The 11,767-nt window shown below is 47.7% G+C and overlaps 1 long non-coding RNA gene across 1 annotated transcript; it reads right to left on the bottom strand.

Annotated features, from left to right (window-relative positions):
* Positions 1–2,383: 2,383 nt before the first annotated feature.
* LOC125135768 (uncharacterized) lies at positions 2,384–10,818 on the bottom strand. Its single transcript, XR_007137047.1, has 3 exons — positions 9,263–10,818; positions 8,398–8,662; positions 2,384–3,012 (listed from the first exon to the last, which is right to left on the bottom strand). It is a non-coding gene; the product is annotated as an uncharacterized LOC125135768 (long non-coding RNA).
* Positions 10,819–11,767: the final 949 nt, after the last annotated feature.

Consider the following 11,767-nt stretch of genomic DNA (forward strand, 5'->3'; position numbering starts at 1 on the left):
CCCCGGCCCGCTCTCGCCTCCGCGCCTTGGCCCCTTCCGCGTTCCCGCCCCCGACTCGCGCGCTCCCGCCCCGCCCCGCCCCGGCCCGCGCAGCCGCAGTGGGCCGGGCCGGGCTCCGGCTGCGGAAAAGGGGCGGTCCTTTCCGCTCTGCTGAGAAAGTCAGTAGCTCTGACGCCCTTTTTAACCCAGGCCAGGCCCATTGGTTTTCCTATTTAAAATTGAGGCGACATCGTGAAGAATGTTTTAGGTAGAGGGCTTGAGTGTAGCATTGTTTTCACGGTTTGGAAGAGGGTTGGATCCATTTTTTTTGCATAGTGTTCAAAACCATTTCGTGGACGCTAGGGCCAGGATCTGACTGGCTGGTTTTGCCCTTGGATAAGAAAGCTAACCGTTCTGAGCCTTCGTTTCTTTTTTTCCTGCTGTTTAGGGCCGCACCTGCTGCATATGCAAGTTCCCAGGCTAAGGGTTGAGTAGGAGCTACAGCTGCCGGCCTACGCCACAGCCAGGCCAGATCCCAGCCGCGTCTGCGACCTACACCACAGCCCACAGCAAGGGGGATCCTTAACCCACTGAGTGAGGCCAGAGATGGAACTCGAGTCTTCATGGATACCGGTTGGGTTCAGTTTGTCACCGCTGAGCCACAACGGGAACTGAGCCTCAGTTTCTTCACTGATAAAACAGGAATAATCAACTGTTTTGACATCCTTTCCGTTGTCTCTTCATCCTACCCCATCAGGCTTTTGTGTCCTTCACAGCAAAGGAGGTGGCCTCTTTTGAGTTGCCAGTGGCTGCCATGTTGCCCATACCATTTGTTACTTGTCTGCCCTGATTTTTTTTTTCTCCACATTTCAGTGGCTCTCATGAAGTCACTTAACCCCATTTTCAAGACATATTCTTGCCTTCAAGGACACCATACTTTTCTCCCTCCCTGTACACCATCCTCCTGTTTGAGCTTCTGCTCCCAAGGCTACAGCTCCAGCCTTCCGCTCTTCTCCATGTATGTTCTGTCCCTGGGTTAGTCTATCCATTACGATGCTGTAAATTCTACGGAGGCACTGACGATGCCCAAATCTCCATCTTCAGCCCTGTCCTCCCTCCCCCTCCTTCAGTTCATACCAGTGGCTTACTCCACATGTATCCAACAGGTTATCTCGAAACCCAAATACCTAAAACTGAAAATTTGATTGCATACTCACCTCTTCATCTAACCCCAGTCTCTTCCATTTTGTAAGTGGCACCACCATCCACCAAGCTGCTCAAGTTAAGCCACCTGAAATTAGCGGTTTCCCCTTTTCCATATTAATTCAAGTCCAATCAGCTCTATTAAGAAGTATTGCTGGAACCTGCTCACCTCTCTCCATCTTCACAATAATCACTCTGGTCCAAGGCAGTAGCATCTTTCACCAGAAACACTGACAGGTGTCCTGATTCTACTCTTGCGCCATGCACACTCCTGTGCTGTGTGCACATCCTTCACACAGCAGACAAAGAGAATTATTTAGGGAGTTCCCATCATGGCCCAATGGAAATGAACCTGACTAGCATCCATGAGGATGCAGATTCAATCTCTGGCCTTGCTCAGTGGGTTAATCTCCAGCGTTGCCGAGAGCTGTGGTGTAGATTGCAGACGCAGCTCAGATCCCATGTTGCTGTGGCTGTGGTTACAGCTCCAGCAACCACAGCTCCAGCAGCTCCAGCTCCAATTTGACTCCTCGCCTGGGAACCTCCATATGCTGCGAGTGTGGCCCCCCAAAAAACAATAAATAAAAAAGACAAAGAGAATTATTTAAAAGAGCAATCATATTGTGTTGCTCTCCAGCTCTAAATCCTTCTGTGCCCTTAGAAAATAAACTCTTTACTTGGCTTATAAAGTACTAAAATTTGAACCCTTCCGGACCCTCGATCCAAGGCAAGTACTACTCGTCACTTATCATATCCTTGATATTTCAACCACACTAACCCTTAGTGTGTTGTGCACTCCCTGAAAATCCCCAGGTTTGTTTCCACCTTGAGGCCTTTTTACAAGCTTTTCTCCGCATTGTCCCAGGGTTGCCTCCTTCGAGACATTCAGGTCTCAGCTTAAATATCATCCTCGTCCCCAATCATTCACGTTCCCAGCTCGATCACTTTTTCTTTTCTTTTCTTTCTTTTAAGCCATGCCTAAGGCATGTGGAAGTTCCTGGGCCAGGGATCAAACCTTGCCACAGCTGTAACCAGAGCCACAGCAATGACAATGCTAGATCCTTAACCCACTGAGCCACAAGGGAATGCCTTTCTGCACACACTGTTTTTCAACTTAGTACACAACACCACCTGATAATTTATTTAATCACTGTTTAATTAAGAAAAAGTTGTTTACTAATTTATTACTTTACACATTTATTTTAAAATCAGGTCTGAGCCTAGGGTGAGGTGGGTAAGTCATTTCTTTCAGGTGTAAAACTTAAGGGGGAGCTAAAAACCTTAGGAATCAAGATGAATAATATCTTAATGCAATATTCAAAAAATGTATAGTTAATGAAAAAACTTGTGATAAAAAAATACCAAAATTTTAACTAAAGACAGGATTTGATAGGGCTGGGATTGCATGAGGCAAGTCAGAGGGGCTGTGTGAGAACAGGTCTTCCCTGGTGGAGCAGAAGTGATTATTCTGACAAGTGATCTAGGAATAAGGAGCCTGGCCCCATCTTTCTTTCTTTCCTTGGGTGCAAACATCCAGTAAAGGACAGTCATTCTACTCCATAAGGACAGGCTGCCAGGTGAGGAGGCTGCAATGACTCAGGTCTTTCCATGACTGAGTGGGCAAGTCTTACTCTGGGGTTTGGCAACAGGAGTTCTGCTTGTCCATTAACATAAGTCACATGCTTCATCGGCCTCACCAGAAATGAAATAAGTGATGTTGTGGGTTCTTTATGCTACCGCTCTTCTTTTTTAGTTGGTTGACACAAGTAAGGGATGAGAGAGAGAGGAGTGCTGTTTATTGAGTCATCTTCCACCTCCCAGAAACAGCGCCTGTACAGAGAAGACATCAAATCATCAGCTCTATGAAAACAGACCCCTCAGTATCTAGTAGGTGTGGAAACCACAGGTATTGAGAAATAATAAACCTTTTCATTTCATTCAGGTGAACGCCTCTGCTGGTAAGTTTTCAATTTACTAAGTTTCATGGATCCCAATAAAGCACCAAATCAGATAAAAAAAAAAGGCTGCCTGTCACTAGACAATAGTTTTATCTGTGCCTAATCATTTTTGTTTTGACCATTGTGTTATTAGTCTATGGCATGTCTGTCCTTAGCTTTGAGATGTTTTATGAAAATTCTTAATCCTATCATGTCTGATAAACCCCCAGTGAAAGTTTTAAAAAGGCTAATAAGAGACAATTATAAGGAAAAAGGAAATTCAAAAGAAAGTAGAGACCAAATGAGTACTGTTGCACTTGAGTTGTTTTGTAGGAATGATTAAGGACCAAGAGTATGTGACATGTTGTGTTGATTTAAGTAATAGTGATCAGCCAGAAACTAGGAAGATTGACTCGCAAAACGAAAAAAAATTTTTTACGTATAGAGAACCAACATCAACATTAGAGGCTCTTAGAGTTCCCATTGTGGCTCAGTGGTAAAGAACCTGACTAGTATCCATGAGGATGCAGGTTTGATCCCTGGCCTCGCTCAGTGGGTTAAGGATCCTGTGTTGCTGTGGCTGTGGGGACCAGCAGCTGCAGCTCCAATTCGACCACTAGCCTGAGAACTTCCATATGCCAAGGGTGCAGCCCTAAAAAGCAAAAAAAAAAGGTATTAGATGCTCTTGGCCTTTCTTAATTCAACAATTTGTGGCGAGTTAATTTGAAACCATAATAACATGGAGAAAGCTATGGTGATAAAACATTTGGGACAAAGCTCCAAAGCTGCCTAAAGAGCTCCCTATGGCAGCGTTTCCCTGGACCACCAGCAGCAGCAGCCCCTGGGAGCTTGCTGCAAATGCAGACTCTCAGGTTCCACCTAGACCTCCTGAATCAGACTCTGAATTTTAACAAGATCCCCAGATGACTCATACTTATTTAACATGAGAAGCACTGATCTAGGACACTCTAAGGAAAAGGGGTTCCTTGTCTCCGTGGATTCTTTCAGTAGGTAAAGGGATAAATGGAGATTTGGTGGAATTAGAACGAAAGAAAAAGACACTCTAAAAGAAGAAGCCATGGGACCCAGAAGATTTCACACTATTTTGTTGGCAGAGGTCTTTTAGAGTAATTGGAAGATGCCATTGCCATTTGAGTTACAGGAAACCAACTCAGATTTGTAAAGGTTATCTACAATGTGTCATTAACTTACCTATAATTTTTTAAAAAACCAACATTATTGATAGCTTTAATTTTTAACACTTTAAAGATGCTAGAAGAAACCATTTAAAAGCTGTAAATGTTTCTTATGCAACAACAAGTGATTGTTCTAAGAATAAGGTAAGCTAAAAGAAAGCTGGGAAGGTCACATCTGCATGGTGTTTTGAAAAGGAAAGCAGGGACAGGAACCAGCAAGGCAGAGAGGGGAGATTCCAACCCACAGGAGCAAAGATTAGAGCCCAGTTGAAGCAGATAAAAGGAGAGGTTATGGGGGGTTGGAAATGAAAGTCTAGAGACAGGAGTTGGGAGACCAAGCAAGCGAGCACTGTGTGAGTGACGCTCTCAGCAAAGCTGGGAAATGCTATTTTTTTTGGCCACACCCCCAGGATGTGAAAGTTCCCAGGGCCAGGGATCAAAACCTTGTCACAGCAGTAATCTGAGCCACAGTAGTGACAACACCGGATCCTTAACCCACTGGGCCACCAGAGAACCTCAGGAAAAGGGTATTTTTTAACATGAACCACACTGAAAGAACAGCAGAGAGGCAGCTCAGCTGCATCTACTTGTGTTTTTCGTTTCTTTTTTTTTGGCCACACCCTCCGCATATGGAAGTTCCTGGGCCAGTGAATGACTCTGAGCCATAGCTCCCACTTACTTGTGGCAACACTGGCTGGATCCTTAACCCCTGCACCACAGCAGGAACTCCCATTGTGTTTTCAAGGTTTATCACACTGTAATAAAATGTAATCAGGCACCCAACCTCCTCTTTCTGCTCAGATGAAAAAAAAGAAAGGGACTGTACCGTGCATTAGAGGAAACTTCTTTGTTAATCTATATGATCTATGAAATAGTCAAACAACCACGTGACTGTTCATCAACCAGTAAGGACCTTACACAGACAGAGAAGACCACAGCCTGTATCTTTCAAATAAATGGTTTTCCCTGGAGAAAGTATACCTTAGCAATTACATCTTCTGGGGGGCAGAGCTCAGGGGTAGAGCATTTGACTGTGGAAATTATATCTTCAGAACCACTACAGAATAGAAATCTCTTCAGCGGGAGAATTTAACTCAGTCTGAACATTTTGTAAGAATTAATTACAAAAAATGATGGAGAAACAATTATTACCTACAGTTAAGGATCAGCCTGGTGTAGGCGGGGGGGGGGGGGGGGGGGGGGGGGGGGAGGGGGGGCAGTAATCGAAAAGGATCAGGAGAAGAGCCAATGTGAACTCCAGCGGCCTTGGAGTTTCTCTCCGTCCACTGGAGTTGCCCATGTCAGTGGGAACTAATGCTGAGAAACTGATTCTGGCAGGAGACTAGAGAGAGTTCTTGAAATGTAGTTAAGTGGACGGTTCTCAACCCTGGCTGCCCTTTCGAATCCTGTGGGGGGCATTTTAAAAGTACCAACGCCTGGGCCCCACCTCCGAAGGCTCTGGTTTTTAACTGGTCTGAGGCTACGCCTCCTCAGCCACCCATTTAAAAAGCTACCTGCGGGGAGTTCCCGTCGTGGCTCAGTGGTTAACAAATACGACTAGGAACCACGAGGTTGCGGGTTCAATCCCTGGCCTTGCTCAGTGGGTTAAGGATCCGGCGTTGCTGTGGCTCTGGTGTAGGCTGGTGGCTACAGCTCTGATTCGACCCCTAGCCTGGGAACCTTCATATGCCACGGGAGCAGCCCAAGAAATGGCAAAAAAAGACAAAAAAAAATTAAAAAAAATAAAAAGCTACCTGCAGGGAAGGCAGCAGAAGCTCTGGCTGGACTGGCCACTGGGAAGGACCTTAGGAGCCGCCAAACCTCTCCTTGACTTCAGGATTCCTGTCTGAGGTTTGCCCCCACCCTCCCAGCTCCTTCACAGGGCCCCAGCCCCATCACTTCCTTAGGCATATCTGGTGCGTGGGCCTGAGCCGCTTCGGCCTGCCGCACACTGTGCTGGCTGACCCCAGAGGCCCCAGCAGGCAGGGGAGAAAAGAGCCAATCCCGGCAGGGTCCCAGTGTGCTTGGCTCCCCTGGGAACGTGGTCTTGCTGGAGGGAGACTACACAGCCAAGGCAGGAAGCCCCGGGAACTGGGTGCATCTTGAGACTTGTCCAGGCCTCCTGAAACAGGAAGGTTCTTGTTGCCTTTCAGCAAAGAACAAAAGCTCTAGTGTCCTAACCAGGTCTTAGTAGCTGTCATCTCAGGACAAAAAAGAAAAAAGATAAAAAGGTCTCCTGGTGATTCCTTCAGTCTCATTTATTTCTCTGACTCCCTCTGCATTCATTTTGTTACTCTTTCTAAGCTCCGCTCTACTACATGACACCTGCCATCGGGTGGCTTCACCCTAATTCCCTCTCTCCATACCTCTTGATTTCTGCCATTGCCCCCAACTGTGCCCTGCCCTTGGTGACCAGCAGAAGGCTCTGAATGCTTTCTCCAGTCCCTCTTTTAACAGAGAAAGCTGGGAGTTCCTGCCGTGGCAGAGCAGAAATGAATCTGACTAGGAACCATAAGGTTGCGGGTTGGATCCCTGGCCTCACTCAGTGGGTTAAGGATCCAGTGTTGCCATGAGCTGTGGCACAGGCCAGCAGCTACAGCTCCGATTCAACCCCTAGCCTGGGAACCTCCATATGCCCCAGATTTGGCCCTTAAACAAACAAACAAACAAAACAGAGAATGCCTCAAAAAGCCAAGTTCTTGTATCCACCTCAGGCTATACATGTATATTCCCCTGGAGGCTGAGTACCAGTCCCAGGCCAGTCTACCAGGACCCAGGTTGCAGGGTTCACTGAAACAAAACATGGGCAAAAGAACTGCTTTGGGCCCCTTTTCCCCCCTAGAAGATTGTGCTTCTTAGACCCATGCAAGGGGGAAATAAGCCTATAATAGCTAAATTAGACACAAAGTACCCAGTGTTGCTTCACTTGGGAGCACTTATGTAGAGTAAATGGTAAGTGGTAAGTTTTCAAACGTTGACTTGAGGATGTGCAGAGAGTCTCAACGAGGGGAGGGGGGCAAGAAAGTGGTTCCCATGTACAAAAATACTGAGTTCCTCCGCTTAGTGTATTGTCTCTGTTTAAACATAGACGTGGACGTGAACAGATGTATTTGTCATCTTAATAAACCATTTTATATGCCAATGAAAAGCTCATGGCGTGGAGTTCCTGTGGTGGCGCAACAGAAATGAATCCAACTTGGAACCATGAGGTTGCGGGTTTGATCCCTGCCCTCACTCAGTGGGTTAAGGATCTGGCGTTGCCGTAAACTGTGGTGTAGGTCGCAGACACGGCTCCAATCCCGTGTGGCTGTGGTGTAGGCTGGCAGCTGTAGCTCCAATTTGACCCCTAGCCTGGGAGACTTCATATGCCTTGGGTGCAGTCCTAAAAAAGCAAAAAAACAAAAAACAAAAAAACCCCAAAAAAAGCTCATGGCACATATTGAATGGTTTGGTCCTCCGTTACTGGAGTTCTGTCCTCCAGTGAGTCTAGTGCATTGTCTTCCACAGCCCTTATTAGCCACCCCTCACTGCCTGGTGTCCCGAGCCTGGGAACACGCATCAGAAGAACCAGCTTAGGTGAAACCTCTGCTTTTAAAAACAATGGCAATATCACAGGAGGAAAAGTACCCCAAGCAGGAGCCCCATTCTTCCCCTCCTGGGGCTACAGTGAGGAGGAAACACTCCAGGATGAGAGTAAGACGGGCCTGGGGGTCTGGAACCCATCCCCACCGCCTCCTGACACCCACCCTCAGCCCCGCCCTCGTGGTTTTCTGTCAGGGGTCATCTACTGGATGTGACTGCTGAGACCCTGCCTATGCCTGGGGCTCTGGATTGCCAGGTACACAGCAGCATACTGATTTTATCTTAAATTACTACAAGGACAATGATGGCTATTATCTACTGAGAGCTCGCTTGTGTCAGCAGAACTCTAAACACTTTACATGGATTATTTTGCCCATTTTGCAGACAAGGAAATTCAGGACAGTAAGGTACCTATCAGCCCACGGGGAGTTTCTAGTCTAGAGGGGAGGCAATTAGTATTTCACACGTGGCCGTGGCAGCCCAGACAAAGGGTGACTCACCTTGAATTTGCTTTGGAAGAAAGAGTCACACCAGGGGGCTTGCTGTCGAGTGCCCCCACCCCCGGAGGTGGAGGATTTAAATCCGGGTACATCAGCAGGAACACCAGGACGGTGCCTGTGACTTGGTTGGTGAGGTCTGGCATCTGGCCCAGCCTTCAAGGGCAGCTGCCGGCAAGAGGCCCCTGGTTCCCTGTTAGCAGCAGCTCCCCTGGCAGGGCCATGCCGGTTATCCGTCACACCTCCTCTCTCCCAGACTGGCAAGACCCTACAGGGAGGGAAGAGAGAAAACAGAGAGCCCACGGGTGTTAGGGGCAGAGCCGGGCCCCCCTGCACCAGGCTCTCTGGACGGAAGTGGGAGGTTATACGGTCCCTGCCTGGGACCCCACTGTGGAGACTCAGGGGTGAGGGTGGGGGTAGGACACTCCCCTTCTTGGGGAGGAGAGGCTTCCCAGGGCAAATGCGAATCAGAGACCTGGGACCCCACTCTGGGGGTAAAAGTGGGGACGTAGGCTGGGGCTTGGGCCTCGTCCTCTCTATTGGCCAAACCCAAATGCCTGCTTCTGTCTTTGGTCACAGGCACTGGCTCACCCCAGCTCGTTACCAGCCTCACTGCCTCAAACGCAGAGGACGAAGGCACTGCCGGAACGACCTCGGGAGGACGACCAGCTTTTAAGGCCCCTGCCTGGCACGGGGATCTAAGCAGGGGCCGCTGAGCCCACAGCATTCACCAGAGGAAATGACCTTCCGCGGTGCCCAGCCTCAGAAAAAGGTCCCAAAGCCCCGGCTGACTTCTCTCCCGTTCACTCTCTGAGAAAGGATCTCAGGAGGAGCGGGTCCCGCTTCACTAGGGTCTGTGTCATTTTACCTGGAGGAGCACAGCAGGGACCAAATGGTGGAGGCAGCACGTCATCTTGGAGCAGGTCTTCTAGAAGCCTTTGCATGGCCTCTTATTTCATGCAGCTCACGGCAGACAGGCATCCGCTGCTCCATTGAAAGGGTGTAATTCGTTTCGGTAGATGGATCTTAAAGGTTCCGGTGCAGAGGTTCACAAATTTGCATAAAATCCACGGAGCCTCCTGAAAAGCCAGACGCAGCAGCGCCCCTCACCCCGTCCCTTTGGAAGTCAGCCAACATTACAAAACATCCAGGGGGACAGGGTGTCTCGCTGAGGTCAGATGATCAAAAGACTTGACTAGGGGGACCCCAGGGGGATCACCTTGGTGGAAAGGGAGGCAGGGGAGGCTGGGGAAGAGGAGGTTATGCTGGTCACCAGGGGCCGCAGCACCGCCTGAATTCTATCAGGAAGGGGCTACTCTGGGCACAGTGAAGAGAGAGTGAGTGTGTGTGTGTGTTTGTAAACTGAGACCCGAGTAACAAAAATGACCTTGTTGGGAGCCCAGACTGCCTTTAGCAGGGACCAATCTGTACCTAGTAAGTAGTAGTTATCTTCTAGCCTCCTGGGGATGAAGCTAAATTCTGACTCCAGCCAAGATAAAGCAAATCTGGCTCTTTGAACTAAGACAACCTCTGAGTCTGGGGATTTATCACGGGGGGAGGGCCACCGTGGAGAGAAGAAAATGCATTCAAGTGGTAGATGACTTAGAGGCGGATCTGAATAATAATTTTACCCCGAGCTGGTGAAGCAAGGCACCCTGGCATCTTGGAGGTGAGCCCTGAGGGAGCAGTAAGTCAGAAGCGTGTTCCTGTCCCCGCCCCTTGTCTGTGCTCCTACGGGGCAGAGTCTGGGAAACGTGAGTCACACTGACTATTTCCTCTTTTTGAAGTGCCCTGTCTACTCTTGGGGAAGCATAAACCATCCTGTCTTCATCTTTTAATATAGAGCATTGCCATTAAGTGTCTGCAATACTTTATTGCATCTTCATTGTTGCAGCCCTAAATCAAGTCAGATCTGAGAGCTTGTCTCACCGGCCAAATGGAATTCAGCCAAGGATCAGATCTAGCCTTCCAACTGGTCCTCTTTTTTCTTCTCTTCACTGTCACTTCTTTATGTTCTTTTTGCATTTTCTCCAAGCCTGACAATGTGTTTTGAATGGGAAGAGAGTTTCCATGAGCTCCCTATTTCACCCTCACTAAATTTAACTTCCAATATAAAGTCTCAAGTTCTTTGCCCTAAAAATAGGTCGGGGCTGAAATGGGAGCAGAAGTGAGGCTCAGCATCAGCTGTAGTTTCAATCATCAGAAAGCCATGGATGTTAAATGCCAGTGAGTTCCCGGTGTCCTACCGCTGCTTGGCCTTGGCATCCACCTCGTTGCAGGGTGGGGGTGGGGTGTGGGCACTGGGTCCAGACAGGTCACTGCTCTGTCCAATCAGAATTAACCCACTTTAAGGCACACAAAATAGCACAGTCTCTGGCAGGCACAACTCATCCTCTGAAATATCTTGGAAAACTGGCCAATTTACCCTGGGAAATATGAGCTTATATGAAAATTCTGGAAAAGGAAACAAATATTAATGATAGGCTTCCTGCCAACAAACTCAATCCAATATGCCTGATCAACTTTTAGCAAAAATATTATGCTAAATATATCTTGTTGAAATGAAGCCTTAAGCTCTAGCAATTGAAATAGCATGTCAAAGTCTCTTAATTCATTTTTCATAAAACAAATTTCCAGCATTCCTAAAATACACACACAGGTACACACACACACAATATTTAAAGAAATTCATGGGAGTTCCCTGGTAGCCTAGTGGTTAAGGATCCAGTGTTATCACTGCTGTGGCTCAGGTTACTTCTGTGGCTCAGGTTCCATCCCTGGCCTAGGAATGTATGCAAGATATGGGCATAGCCAAAAAAAAAAAAAGAGAGAGAGAAAAAGCGATAAAAAGAGAAAGACGACAGAAAGACAGATAGATGCTGAGAAAGAAGTCGGTTGCAATAGAATTCTCAGCAATGGTATTCAGTCGGTCTTACAAGGTGGACTTAATGGGGTCAGGGAGAGTCTGGATTTTTTTTTTTAAACTTACTGCTACCCATTAATATTTTAGTTCCATGTCTTCTATTGTGCCCAGTAGTAAAATTAAGTACTTCATTTGAGATGGTACATGAAAGGCACAGTTCTTGGTCATGACTTTAGCCTAAGTCTTCATTTGACACATCACTGACTCTGGGGAACTCTACTTTTAGCAGCCAGTTTGTCGAGAGTCAACAAGAAACCTAAACTATCTCTTTTTCTCCTGATCTAAGTCACTGTAATGCCCCAGGGCACACTTGCTCTCTCAGCCTGGAGGCTGGCATTTGGGCAACCACCACGCTCCTTCATGGTGGCAGGATCTGGAGTTCAGGTATAGGATGACACGTAGAGATGAACTCATGCAGGTCTCCCACCTTACAGGCCGGAGCCCTGCTGT

Source organism: Phacochoerus africanus, chromosome 9 (assembly GCF_016906955.1).
Source record: "Phacochoerus africanus isolate WHEZ1 chromosome 9, ROS_Pafr_v1, whole genome shotgun sequence".
NCBI classification, from domain to species: domain Eukaryota; kingdom Metazoa; phylum Chordata; class Mammalia; order Artiodactyla; family Suidae; genus Phacochoerus; species Phacochoerus africanus.